Raw genomic sequence first — 12,738 nt, forward strand, 5'->3', positions numbered from 1 at the left:
ATGTTCGAGTTCGGCCGAACACCTGACGGTGCTCGGCCAAACCGTTCGGCCACATGGCCGAACTAAGAGCGCATGGCCGAACGTTCCCCGAACGTTCGGCTAGCGCTGTGATTGGCCGAACGGGTCACGTGGTTCGGGCCCGAACGCGCTGTGATTGGCCGAACGGTCACGTGGTTCGGGTAAATAAATACCCGAACCACGTCATATCTCCGCCATTTGTCTGTGGGTTTAGCTTTGGGTAGGCAGGCAGGGTAGTTCGCTCTCCAGCCACGCTAGCCAGGGTCCCCCCCAGTCATTGTGTGTCGCTGCTGGGAACAGTAGTACACCGCTCGCTCAGCCACACTATATATAGCATTGTTTACTGCCACTGTGTACCTCGCTCAGCCACGCTATATATATAGCATTGTGTTTTCTGACACTCTGTGTACACGGCTTAGGCTAGCCTGACTAATATAGCATTGTGTGTACTGCCACTGTGCACCTCGCTCAGCCATGCTATATATAGCATTGTGTGTACTGCCACTGTGCACCTCGCTCAGCCACGCTATATATAGCATTGTGTGTACTGCCACTGTGCAACTCGCTCAGCCACGCTATATATAGCATTGTGTGTACTGCCACTGTGCACCTCGCTCAGCCACGCTATATATAGCATTGTGTGTACTGCCACTGTGCACCTCGCTCAGCCACGCTATATATAGCATTGTGTGTACTGCCACTGTGCACCTCGCTCAGCCACGCTATATATATAGCATTGTGTTTTCTGACACTCTGTGTACACGGCTTATGCTAGCCTGACTAATATAGCATTGTGTGTACTGCCACTGTGCACCTCGCTCAGCCACGCTATATATAGCATTGTGTGTACTGCCACTGTGCTCCTCGCTCAGCCACGCTATATATAGCATTGTGTGTACTGCCACTGTGCACCTCGCTCAGCCACGCTATATATATAGCATTGTGTTTTCTGACACTCTGTGTACACGGCTTAGGCTAGCCTGACTAATATAGCATTGTGTGTACTGCCACTGTGCACCTCGCTCAGCCACGCTATATATAGCATTGTGTGTACTGCCACTGTGCACCTCGCTCAGCCACGCTATATATAGCATTGTGTGTACTGCCACTGTGCACCTCGCTCAGCCACGCTATATATATAGCATTGTGTTTTCTGACACTCTGTGTACACGGCTTAGCCTGACTAATATAGCATTGTGTGTACTGCCACTGTGCACCTCGCTCAGCCACGCTATATATAGCATTGTGTGTACTGCCACTGTGCACCTCGCTCAGCCACGCTATATATAGCATTGTGTGTACTGCCACTGTGCACCTCGCTCAGCCACGCTATATATAGCATTGTGTGTACTGCCACTGTGCACCTCGCTCAGCCACGCTATATATAGCATTGTGTGTACTGCCACTGTGCACCTCGCTTAGCCACGCTATATATAGCATTGTGTGTACTGCCACTGTGCACCTCGCTTAGCCACGCTATATATAGCATTGTGTGTACTGCCACTGTGCACCTCGCTCAGCCACGCTATATATATAGCATTGTGTTTTCTGACACTCTGTGTACACGGCTTAGGCTAGCCTGACTAATATAGCATTGTGTGTACTGCCACTGTGCACCTCGCTCAGCCACGCTATATATAGCATTGTGTGTACTGCCACTGTGCACCTCGCTCAGCCACGCTATATATAGCATTGTGTGTACTGCCACTGTGCACCTCGCTCAGCCACGCTATATATAGCATTGTGTTTACTGCCACTCTGTGTACACCGCTCAGCCAGACTATATACCGTTGTTTACTGACACTCTGTGTACACCGCTCAGCCAGACTATATACCATTGTTTACTGACACTCTGTGTACACGGCTCAGCCTGACTATAAAGCATTGTGTGTACTGCCACTGTGCACCTCGCTCAGCCACGCTATATATATAGCATTGTGTTTTCTGACACTCTGTGTACACGGCTTAGCCTGACTAATATAGCATTGTGTGTACTGCCACTGTGCACCTCGCTCAGCCACGCTATATATAGCATTGTGTGTACTGCCACTGTGCACCTCGCTCAGCCACGCTATATATAGCATTGTGTGTACTGCCACTGTGCACCTCGCTCAGCCACGCTATATATATAGCATTGTGTTTTCTGACACTCTGTGTACACGGCTTAGCCTGACTAATATAGCATTGTGTGTACTGCCACTGTGCACCTCGCTCAGCCACGCTATATATAGCATTGTGTTTTCTGACACTCTGTGTACACGGCTTAGCCTGACTAATATAGCATTGTGTGTACTGCCACTGTGCACCTCGCTCAGCCACGCTATATATAGCATTGTGTTTTCTGACACTCTGTGTACACGGCTTAGCCTGGCTCTATAGCATTGTGTGTACTGCCACTGTGCACCTCGCTCAGCCACGCTATATATAGCATTGTGTTTACTGCCACTCTGTGTACACCGCTCAGCCAGACTATATACCGTTGTTTACTGACACTCTGTGTACACCGCTCAGCCAGACTATATACCATTGTTTACTGACACTCTGTGTACACGGCTCAGCCTGACTATAAAGCATTGTGTGTACTGCCACTGTGCACCTTGCTCAGCCACGCTATATATAGCATTGTGTTTAATGACACTCTGTGTACACGGCTTAGCCAGACTATATAGCATTGTGTGTACTGCCACTCTGTGTACACCGCTCAGCCAGACTATATAGCATTGTGTTTACTTCCACTCTGTGTCTGCTGGGCCTGGGAACAGTAGTACACCGCTCACCCGCCACTGTATAGCATTGTGCTCTGTGTCGCTGCTGGGAATAGTGGTACTGTATAGCATTTCTGTACTGCCACTGTACTGCTGCCAGTCAGCGTGTACTGTAAGGATAAGTGAAATGAGGAAGAAATCCGGTGAAAGAGGAAGGGGCAAGGGAAGAGGTGTTTCCCCTGACGGTTCACGTACAGGCCACAGGGGAGCACCCAAGAAAACCCACTCAATACCGCCCATGTTGTCCAGGACAACAACCCTCACAAATCCAAAAGAACAGGACCAGATAATTACTTGGATGACCTCTCAAGCGTCCAGCAGTGGGTTAAGCAGCACCAGCACATCACGCACGAGGTCCGAGTCCTCAGCCAGTTACAAGGAGCCAGTGGGCACAAAGCTGACACAACCGGCAGCGACACCACGCACACAACTGCCAGATAACCAGTCCTATGAATTACCTCAGGACACAATGGGGTATTCGCAGGAGCTATTCCCAGCCCAACAAACTTCCACCTATGAAAGGTCAATGGAGGAACAGCCAGAAATGTTGTGCCCGGATTCACAACCATTAACTGTGGGAAATGCACCGCGCACTGAAATACAAGGCGAGTCCGAGGAGGACTCGGAAACCCAAATCCCAGAGCAAGTTGGGCAGGAGGGGTTGCAATTGCAGGAGGTCGGCCGACAAGATCTGGAAGACGACGTTGGAGTGAGCTGCGCAGAGGTTGTTCTGGGGAGCTCTACTCCACGGCGGCGGCCCCCCACAATGACATATGACGAGTTTGAGGAGATGGAAGAGGAGGGTATGGACAATGTGGACAGAGACCCAGATTTTATTTGTGAACGAGAACATCGCCGTCGTAGCAGCAGCACAGATGAGTCTGTTGAAGAACCCACTGCTGCACGAGTTCGCCTTGTGCCACAAGGTAGGCGGCGCGCAATTTCAGGCACCACAAGCGTGGAAGTTAGAGTGAGAGGCAAAAGAGGAGGAAACAGAAATCGCCAGCAAGGAGGCAGGTGCTCCAAAGTCTGGGCTTTCTTTGAAGACTGCACTGAGGATGTTACCATGGCGATTTGCAAGGTGTGCAAGACTCGCCTGAGCAGGGGGAAAAGTATTAACAACCTCTCCACCACCAGCATGAGCCGCCACATGCTATCCAAACATCCCACTCTGTGGGCAAACGCGGCAGGACAGGGTACCAGCAACACTGCCTCCCTTGGGTTCACCAGACTCACCACCAGACCCGCCTCAGCAGCAGCAGTAGCCCAGCCATTGCGTGGTTCACAACATTCACAAACATCAGACGACGCTGACACTGTCACTTTCCGGAGTAGTGCTCTTGAGGTCTCCCAGTGTTCATCAAACACAACAACCAACAGCCCTTCCGTGTGCAGCGCTACGGTTCAGTTGTCTGTGTCGGAGATGTTTGAGCGCAAGAGGAAATTGCCAGCAAATGACCCCCGGGCCGTGGCAGTAACAGCCAGCATAGCCAAGCTTCTGGCCTGCGAAATGCTGCCATATCGAGTGGTGGAGACAAACAGCTTCAAGGGCATGATGTCAGTGGCCATCCCACATTACGTGGTTCCCAGCCGCTACCACTTTGCGCGCTCTGCAGTGCCTGAGTTGCATGAGCACGTGGTCAGCAAAATAACCCGAAGCTTGAAGAATGCCGTTGCCTGCAAGGTTCACCTCACCACTGACACCTGGACGAGTGCGTTCGGCCAGGGTCGATACATCTCCCTTACCGCGCACTGGGTGAACCTTGTGGAGCCTGGCAGCGATTCCTCACCTGCTACGGCGCGGGTGTTGCCCACGCCGCAAACAGCTGCACCGCCGTCCCTCCCACTGGATAACAACAGCAGCACCTACCTCTCTGACTCCTTCTCCTCCAACGCATCTCAAAGCTGTACCTCATCCGGAAACGCTAACCCAGCAGCAGTAGGATCGTGGAAGCAGTGCAGCACAGCTGTTGGCATGCGTCAGCAAGCGTTGCTGAAGCTGATCTGCCTTGGGGATAAGCAGCACACAGGGGAGGAAATTTGGAAGGGAATAAAGGAACAGACGGATTTGTGGCTGGCACCGCTGGACTTGAAACCGGGCATGGTTGTGTGTGATAATGGGAGTAATCTCATTCGCGCTTTAAGGTTGGCTAAGCTGACACACATCCCTTGCCTGGCGCACGTGATGAACCTAGTAGTTCAGCGGTTCCTGAGGACATACCCAGGCGTGGCCGATCTTCTGTTGAAGGTGCGTCGAGTGGCCAAACATTGTAGAAATTCCAGTACTGCTTCGGGGGCACTCGCCAAGATGCAGGAGCGCTTCAATCTCCCCCACCATCGCTTGCTGTGTGATGTCCCTACGCGCTGGAATTCTACGCTGCACATGCTAGCACGCTTTTGTGAGCAGAAGAGTGCAGTGGTCCAGTACATGACGGCGCAGTACCGAGGCGCATCCGGCCAGCTGCCAAGCTTCTGTGGATCCGATTGGGCCAACATGTTGGACCCCTGCCAAGTCCTCCAAAATTTTGAGCAATCCACGTTGCTTGTGAGCAGTGACAACTCTTCAGTCAGCATTACCATACCACTGCTGTGTTTACTGAAGAGGTCAATGTTGAAAATCAAGGAAACAGCTGTCATGATGCAACTGGGGGAATCTGAAGGAGAAAACGATCAGCGTGATGGTACCAACATCAGGCCATCCGCCTCAGGGAACGCTGGCCCCAGCAGCTATGACGAAGAGGAGGAGGAGGAACAGCTGGAGTTGGAGCAGGAATTTCATGCCACCACTGACGAGGGCCAGAGCGGTGCACGTTGGACTTCCACAATTCAGCGCGAATGGTCAGCAGAAGCAGACCAGGAGGAAGGTGACGACTATGATGCATCACAACAACTATCACAACACTCACAAGAGGATGATGAGGACTCTGGTAGGACTCTTGCACACATGGCTCAATTCATGCTAGACTGCATTGAACGCGACCCACGCATTGTGCGCATTCTGGACAACACCAATTACTGGGTTTATACCCTTCTGGATCCACGGTACAAACACAATGTTCCAAAACTGCTTGAAGAAAGAGTCAGACAGGTCAAAATGGAAGAATACCAGCAGGCCCTTGTGGAGACTTTAGAGAGGAGATTGACATCCTCCCCCTCCTCTAGCCAGTTGTACGCCGACAGACTGACTTCCGCAAACCCAGGACGACCAGGAGGGCAGCAAACAACGCAAGCCACAGCTAGTGCCCAAAAGGGAACGGTATCGGCAGTGTCCTTGGAGTGGGAAAATTTTCTGACACCCATGCAGCAGCAGCCCACTGAACAGGAAGCGTGCAGATCCACCTCCAACACCGATCGCCTGGAGAAGATGGTCAAGGACTACATGTCAGATGACGTAGCTGTGTCGAACAATCCATCTGCACCCTTCAACTATTGGGTATCGAAGCTAGACACCTGGCACGAACTGGCAATGTACGCAATAGAGGTGCTGGCTTGCCCGGCAGCCAGCGTTATGTCGGAACGCTGTTTCAGTGCTGCCGGAGGCATCGTCACAGATCGGCGTATCCGCCTCTCCACAGAAAATGCAGACCGTCTGACTCAAATTAAAATGAATCAATCCTGGATTGGAAACGACTACGCAACACTCCAGGACCCCAACCAAGTAACATGACCAATGAACATCTGGGATGGTGTAGCGTTACCGGTCCCTGTTTATTGAACCTCTCATCTGTATTACATTTATGACTGCATGGCGGCAAAAAGCATTGCTGCTATATCCGCACGCTTTTTGTCCTCATGCAAGGCCTGGGTTGTTGTGTCTCACAAAGCGTGGCCTTCTCCTCCTGCGCCTGCTCCTGTTCCATCACGTGTGCTGCTGCTGCTGCTGGGTTAGCGTTGCCGGTCCCTGTTTATTGAACCACTTATCTTTATTACATTTATGACTGCATGGCGGTACCTCATGCAAGGCCTGGGTTGTTGTGTCTCACAAAGCGTGGCCTTCTCCTCCTGCGCCTCCTCCTGTTCCATCACGTCTGCTGCTGCTGGGTTAGCGTTGCCGCGTGGTCCCTGTTTATTGAACCACTTGTCTTTATTAAATTTATGACTGCATGGCGGTACAAAGCATGCTATCCGCACGCTTCTTGTCCTCATGCAAGGCCTGGGTTGTTGTGTCTCACAAAGCGTGGCCTTCTCCTCCTGCGCCTCCTCCTGTTCCATCACGTCTGCTGCTGCTGGGTTAGCGTTGCCGCGTGGTCCCTGTTTATTGAACCACTTATCTTTATTAAATTTATGACTGCATGGCGGTACAAAGCATGCTATCCGCACGCTTCTTGTCCTCATGCAAGGCCTGGGTTGTTGTGTCTCACAAAGCGTGGCCTTCTCCTCCTGCGCCACCCTCCTCCTGTTCCATCACGTGTGCTGCTGCTGGGTTAGCGTTACCGGTCCTTTTTCCTGGAACCTCTTATATGTATTACATTTATGACTGCATGCCGACAAAAAGCATGTTACCTGTGCAAAGAAAACAGACATTTCCCGCATTTAAAAGACAGTTTTCCCTTTGAAACTTTAAAATCGATTTTCTCAAAAACTATAACCTCTTTTTGCTAAAAAAAAATTTTCCTCTTGTACCCACTCCCAAGGTGCACATACCCTGTAAATTTGGGGTATGTAGCATGTAAGGAGGCTTTACAAAGCACAAAAGTTCGGGTCCCCATTGACTTCCATTATGTTCGGAGTTCGGGTCGAACACCCGAACATCGCGGCCATGTTCGGCCTGTTCGGCCCGAACCCGAACATCTAGATGTTCGCCCAACACTACTGTCACCCCTGTTATCATTGTCTGTAATCCTATTTATTGTACAGCGCTGCGTAATATGTTGGCGCTATATAAATCCAATAAATAATAATAATAGCTCATCTCCTCATGGGGGTTAACAGGGATTTCTTTATTTTCAAAATGCACTTAGTGAATGGCAGTTGCTCCTTCCAACTGCCAAAAAAGTTGACAGAGAGCAGGGAGACTGGCCAGCGTCTTTGCATAAATATTTTTCACGGAGTGCCTTTATTAAGAATAAAGGCCTTGCTGAGAATCCCATATGGAGAGATGGACTAGCCCAAAACCTGTCGGTAATGTAAGATTTCTATTACATACTGTAAATACTGGCAACATAGGAGAGAAGTAATTTATGGCTCATTTTACTTAGGAAGAAACATACTTTATATTTATATGTGTTTTAATTTGTAAGATTTTCTCAACATTTCCTCATTAAATGTATTTATTGTGCTTAGTATTTTTTTTTTATATATATTTTCATTAGAAACATATTTGATTATAGAAATACCATAAATACTCGACTAGAAATTTAGGTCTGACTTGTTAAAGTTAAATCATAGGGGTCAGAGCAGCCTATCAAATACCTCCATGTACAGTGTTAAAGTACAGCTTTAGTGCTCGTAAAGCTTTATTACATATTCAAAGCGCCACTATTAAAAAGGCCAAAAGTGCAGGATAAATGCAGGGAGCACCTTAAAGAGAACCTGTACTGAGTAAAAATATTTAAAATAAACACATCAGGTAACTTCAAATGAACATTACATAGTTACCTTGCCATCAGTTCCTCTCAGATGCTCACCATTTTCTTCTGACAATAATCCCTTCCAGTTCTGACAATATTTTGTCAGATCTGAAATATATCAGTTGCTGTCAGTAAAATATCAGTTGCTGTCAGTTATAGCTGAGAGGAAAACTGATGCACCAGGTAATATCCATGTTTCCCTATGGCTCAAGTGGGCGATGTTACAGTTTAACTGTGTGCTGACCAGAAAGCTGTTATGGGTAATGCCATTTTCAAAATGGAGGACGAAAAATTCCCTTGATCACAGTGAACAAACAGGACGCGGGACAGGAGAAAGACACTGAGGAGTAGACTACATGGAAGGTAAGTATGACTTGTGTATGCTTATTTTGACTTTTAATTTTCAGTTCAGGTTCTCTTTAAACTACAGGTGCACCTCTATACAGTATATGCCAGAGCTGTGTTCAGAGTTTTACACACCTTGTTATTGCCTGTGTGTCTCTGCATTTACCCTGCACTTTTGATACTTTTAATAGCCATTTTGATTACTATATAATACGGTAAAACTTTTACTAACACTGGTTTAGCAGACCTCATATTGTGTTTGACACCCACTCGTGCAATCCCTTCCCCTTTTTTACACATGCAGTATTATGAGGCACTGTTTTGCTGTTATTGGCTGTGTTAATGCTTACAGGCACAGGGTACTGGGCCTACTGACATTTAAACATACCTCCCAACTTTTTGAGATAAGAAAGAGGGACACTTAAGCCACACCCATGCCACACCTCTAACCACACCCCTAGTCACGCATACTATAAAGATTTCAGAAGAAAAATATGTTGTTTTATAATTAAAACCACACTGGTCCTTTCTAATCTGGCCCATTATCCTTCATATTAACATTTGAAAATAAATAAGAAACACATCAATTTAAATGATTTGAATAAAGTTTAGAGTAGATGAAACACATTTTTCTACAGAAAAATACATATATTCATATAGATCTGTACGTGAGTCTTGAAAGAGGGTCAGATGAGGAAGAAAGAGGGACAGGGGAATTTGGTTCCCAAAGTCTCTCAGTCCCTCCAAAAAAAAGGCAGATGGGAGCTGTGAATTAATATAGTGGAAAATTGATCAATAGCCTCAGCAAACAAATGTATCAATTAACCTCCTTGGCGGTAGTAAGCCGCGCAGGAGGTTTTCTCCGGCCCTGCTGGGCCGATTTGTTTAATTTTTTTTTGCTGCACGCAGCTAGCACTTTGCTAGCTGCGTCAGCACACCGATTGCCGCCGCTCCGCGCTCGATCGCCGCTATCCGTCGCGCCGCGCGCCCCCTCCTAACCCCGTGCGCTGCCTGGCCAATCAGTGCCAGGCAGCGCTGAGGGGTGGTTTGGGACTCCCAATAACGTCATCCCGCCCCGTTGCCATGGCGACGGGGGAAGCCCTCCAGGAAATCCCGTTCTTTGATCGAAGCGGGCGGGGGGATGCCGCTGAGCAGCGGCTATCATGTAGCGAGCCCTGGGCTCGCTACAAGATATAATAATAATAAAAAAAACTGCTGCGCTGCCTCCTGGCGGAATTTTTTATACCGCCAGGGGGGTTAAACCAAGGGGAAAACCAAAGATAAATAAGTAAAAGAGGGAAGGATTGTTCCAGGGAACGCAGAAAAAAGTGCCTGTGCTTTAAAAAGATGCAAAACAGAGAGGGGGCAATGAAACAAAATTCCAATAAAGTGCTAAGTGAAAATTAGACTGATAAGAAGCATGAACAGAGCTATGCAGGACCCCAGGACAACACAAAAGTAAGATGCAGACTGCTGATAAGAGGAGTGATCAAGCCATATAATTACCCAGTGAGAGGATAAGGATCAAAGGGGAATGTTGACCTGCGCAGAACCCCGGCCAGCGTCACATGACAAGACGCAGACTCAGGCAGGAGAGTGAAGGAATGAGAGAGAGCAAAGCAGCAGCCGACTGAGGAGTGGAAGTTACCGAGAGAAGAGGAGCTGCCGATCCATGCAGGGTGAAAGGGACGCACATGTCAGACAGCTGATATATCAGACTCCAGCAGCACAATCTGCCCACAGCTGCCTGCAGCAATAGCACGCAGTGAGCAGAATGATGCGGTCGGCGGTATTCAGTCGTCTACTCCTCCTGGTAGGGTGTCAAAACCTGGGATTCTGCCAGCAGGGGGCGGGACCCAGGACAGAACGTCCTAAAACAGGAGAATCCCATGAAAATCGGGACTCTTGTGGTCTATGCTTAACCACTTCCCGACCGCCGTATATACAATTGGCGGCCGGGAAGTGGACTCCGCAAGGACCGCCGTATAGACAAATGGCGGTGGTCCTTTTACGGGCACGGGCGGCGCGATCGCGTCATTCGTGACGCGATCGGCCGCCGGGGACTGGCTCCGCCCACCTCGCGCTGTAACCCGCCGGCCGTTCGGAAGCGCCCGGTTTGCCGCATACAAAGTGAATGATACACTTTGTATTGTATACAAAGTGTATTATGCAGGCTGCCACCTGCCCTGGTGGTCCCAGTGTCCAAGGGACCACCAGGGCAGGCTGCAGCCACCCTATGTCGCACCCAAGCACACTGATTTCCCCCCCCCCCCTGCCCCCTGATCGCCCACAGCACCCCTCAATCACCTGTCAATCACCCATCAATCACCCCCTGTCACTGCCACCCATCAATCACCCCCTGTCACTGCCACCCATCAATCAGCCCCTAACCTGCCCCTTGCGGGCAATCTGATCACCCACCCACACCAATAGATCGCCCGCAGATCCGACGTCAGTTCACCTCCCAAGTGCATTGTTTACATCTGTTCTCTACCCTAAACACCCACTAATTACCCATCAATCATCCCCTGTCACTGCTACCTATCAGATTAGACCCCTATCTGCCCCTAGGGCACTCAATCACCCGCCCACACCCTCAGAACGCCCTCAGACCACAGCCCTGATCACCTCGCCAGTGCATTGCTTGCATCTATTCCCCCCTCTAATCACACCTTGAGACACCCATCAATCACCTCCTGTCACCCCCTAGCACACCTACCCATCAGATCAGGCCCTAATTTGCCCCGTGTGGGCTCCTGATCACTCGGCCAAACCCTCAGATCCCCATCAGACCCCCTTCCGATCACCTCCCCAGTGCATTGATTGCATCTATTTTCCCCTCTAACCACCCCCTGAGACACCCATCAATCACCTCCTGTCACCCCCCTAGCACTCCTATCCATCAGATCAGGCCCAATACAACCTGTCATCTAAAAGGCCACCCTGATTATGACCGGTTCCACAAAATTCGCCCCCTCATAGACCACCTGTCATCAAAATTTTCAGATGCTTATACCCCTGAACAGTCATTTTGAGACATTTGGTTTCCAGACTACTCACGGTTTTGGGCCCGTAAAATGCCAGGGCGGTATAGGAACCCCACAAGTGACCCCATGTTAGAAAAAAGACACCCCAAGGTATTCTGTTAGGTGTATGACGAGTGCATAGAAGATTTTATTTTTTGTCAAAAGTTAGCGGAAATTGATTTTTATTGGTTTTTTTTCACAAAGTGTCATTTTTCACTAACTTGTGACAAAAAATAAAATCTTCTATGAACTCGCCATACACCTAACGGAATACCTTGGGGTGTCTTCTTTCTAAAATGGGGTCACTTGTGGGGTTCCTATACTGACCTGGCATTTTAGGGGCCCTAAACCGTGAGGAGTAGTCTAGAAAACAAATGCCTCAAAATGACCCGTGAATAGGACGTTGGGCCCCTTAGCGCACCTAGGCTGCAAAAAAGTGTCACACATGTGGTACCGCTGTACTCAGGAAAAGTAGTATAATGTGTTTTGGGGTGTATTTTTACACATACCCATGCTAGGTAGGAGAAATCTCTCTGTAAATGGACAATTGTGTGTAAAAAAAAATCTAACAATTGTCATTTACAGAGATATTTCTCCCACCCAGCAAGGGTATGTGTAAAAATACACCCCAAAACACATTATACTACTTCTCTTGAGTACGGCAGTACCACATGTGTGGCACTTTTTTACACCCTAAGTACGCTAAGGGGCCCAAAGTCCAATGAGTACCTTTAGGATTTCACAGGTCATTTTGCGACATTTGGTTTCAAGACTACTCCTCACGGTTTAGGGCCCCTAAAATGCCAGGGCAGTATAGGAACCCCACAAATGACCCCATTCTAGAAATAAGACACCCAAAGGTATTCCGTTAGGAGTATGGTGAGTTCATAGAAGATTTTATTTTTTGTCACAAGTTAGCGGAAAATGACACTTTGTGAAAAAAAAACAATTAAAATTAATTTCCGCTAACTTGTGACAAAAAAATAAAATCTTCTATGAACTCACCATACTCCT

Source organism: Hyperolius riggenbachi, chromosome 9 (assembly GCF_040937935.1).
Source record: "Hyperolius riggenbachi isolate aHypRig1 chromosome 9, aHypRig1.pri, whole genome shotgun sequence".
Classification (NCBI taxonomy): domain Eukaryota; kingdom Metazoa; phylum Chordata; class Amphibia; order Anura; family Hyperoliidae; genus Hyperolius; species Hyperolius riggenbachi.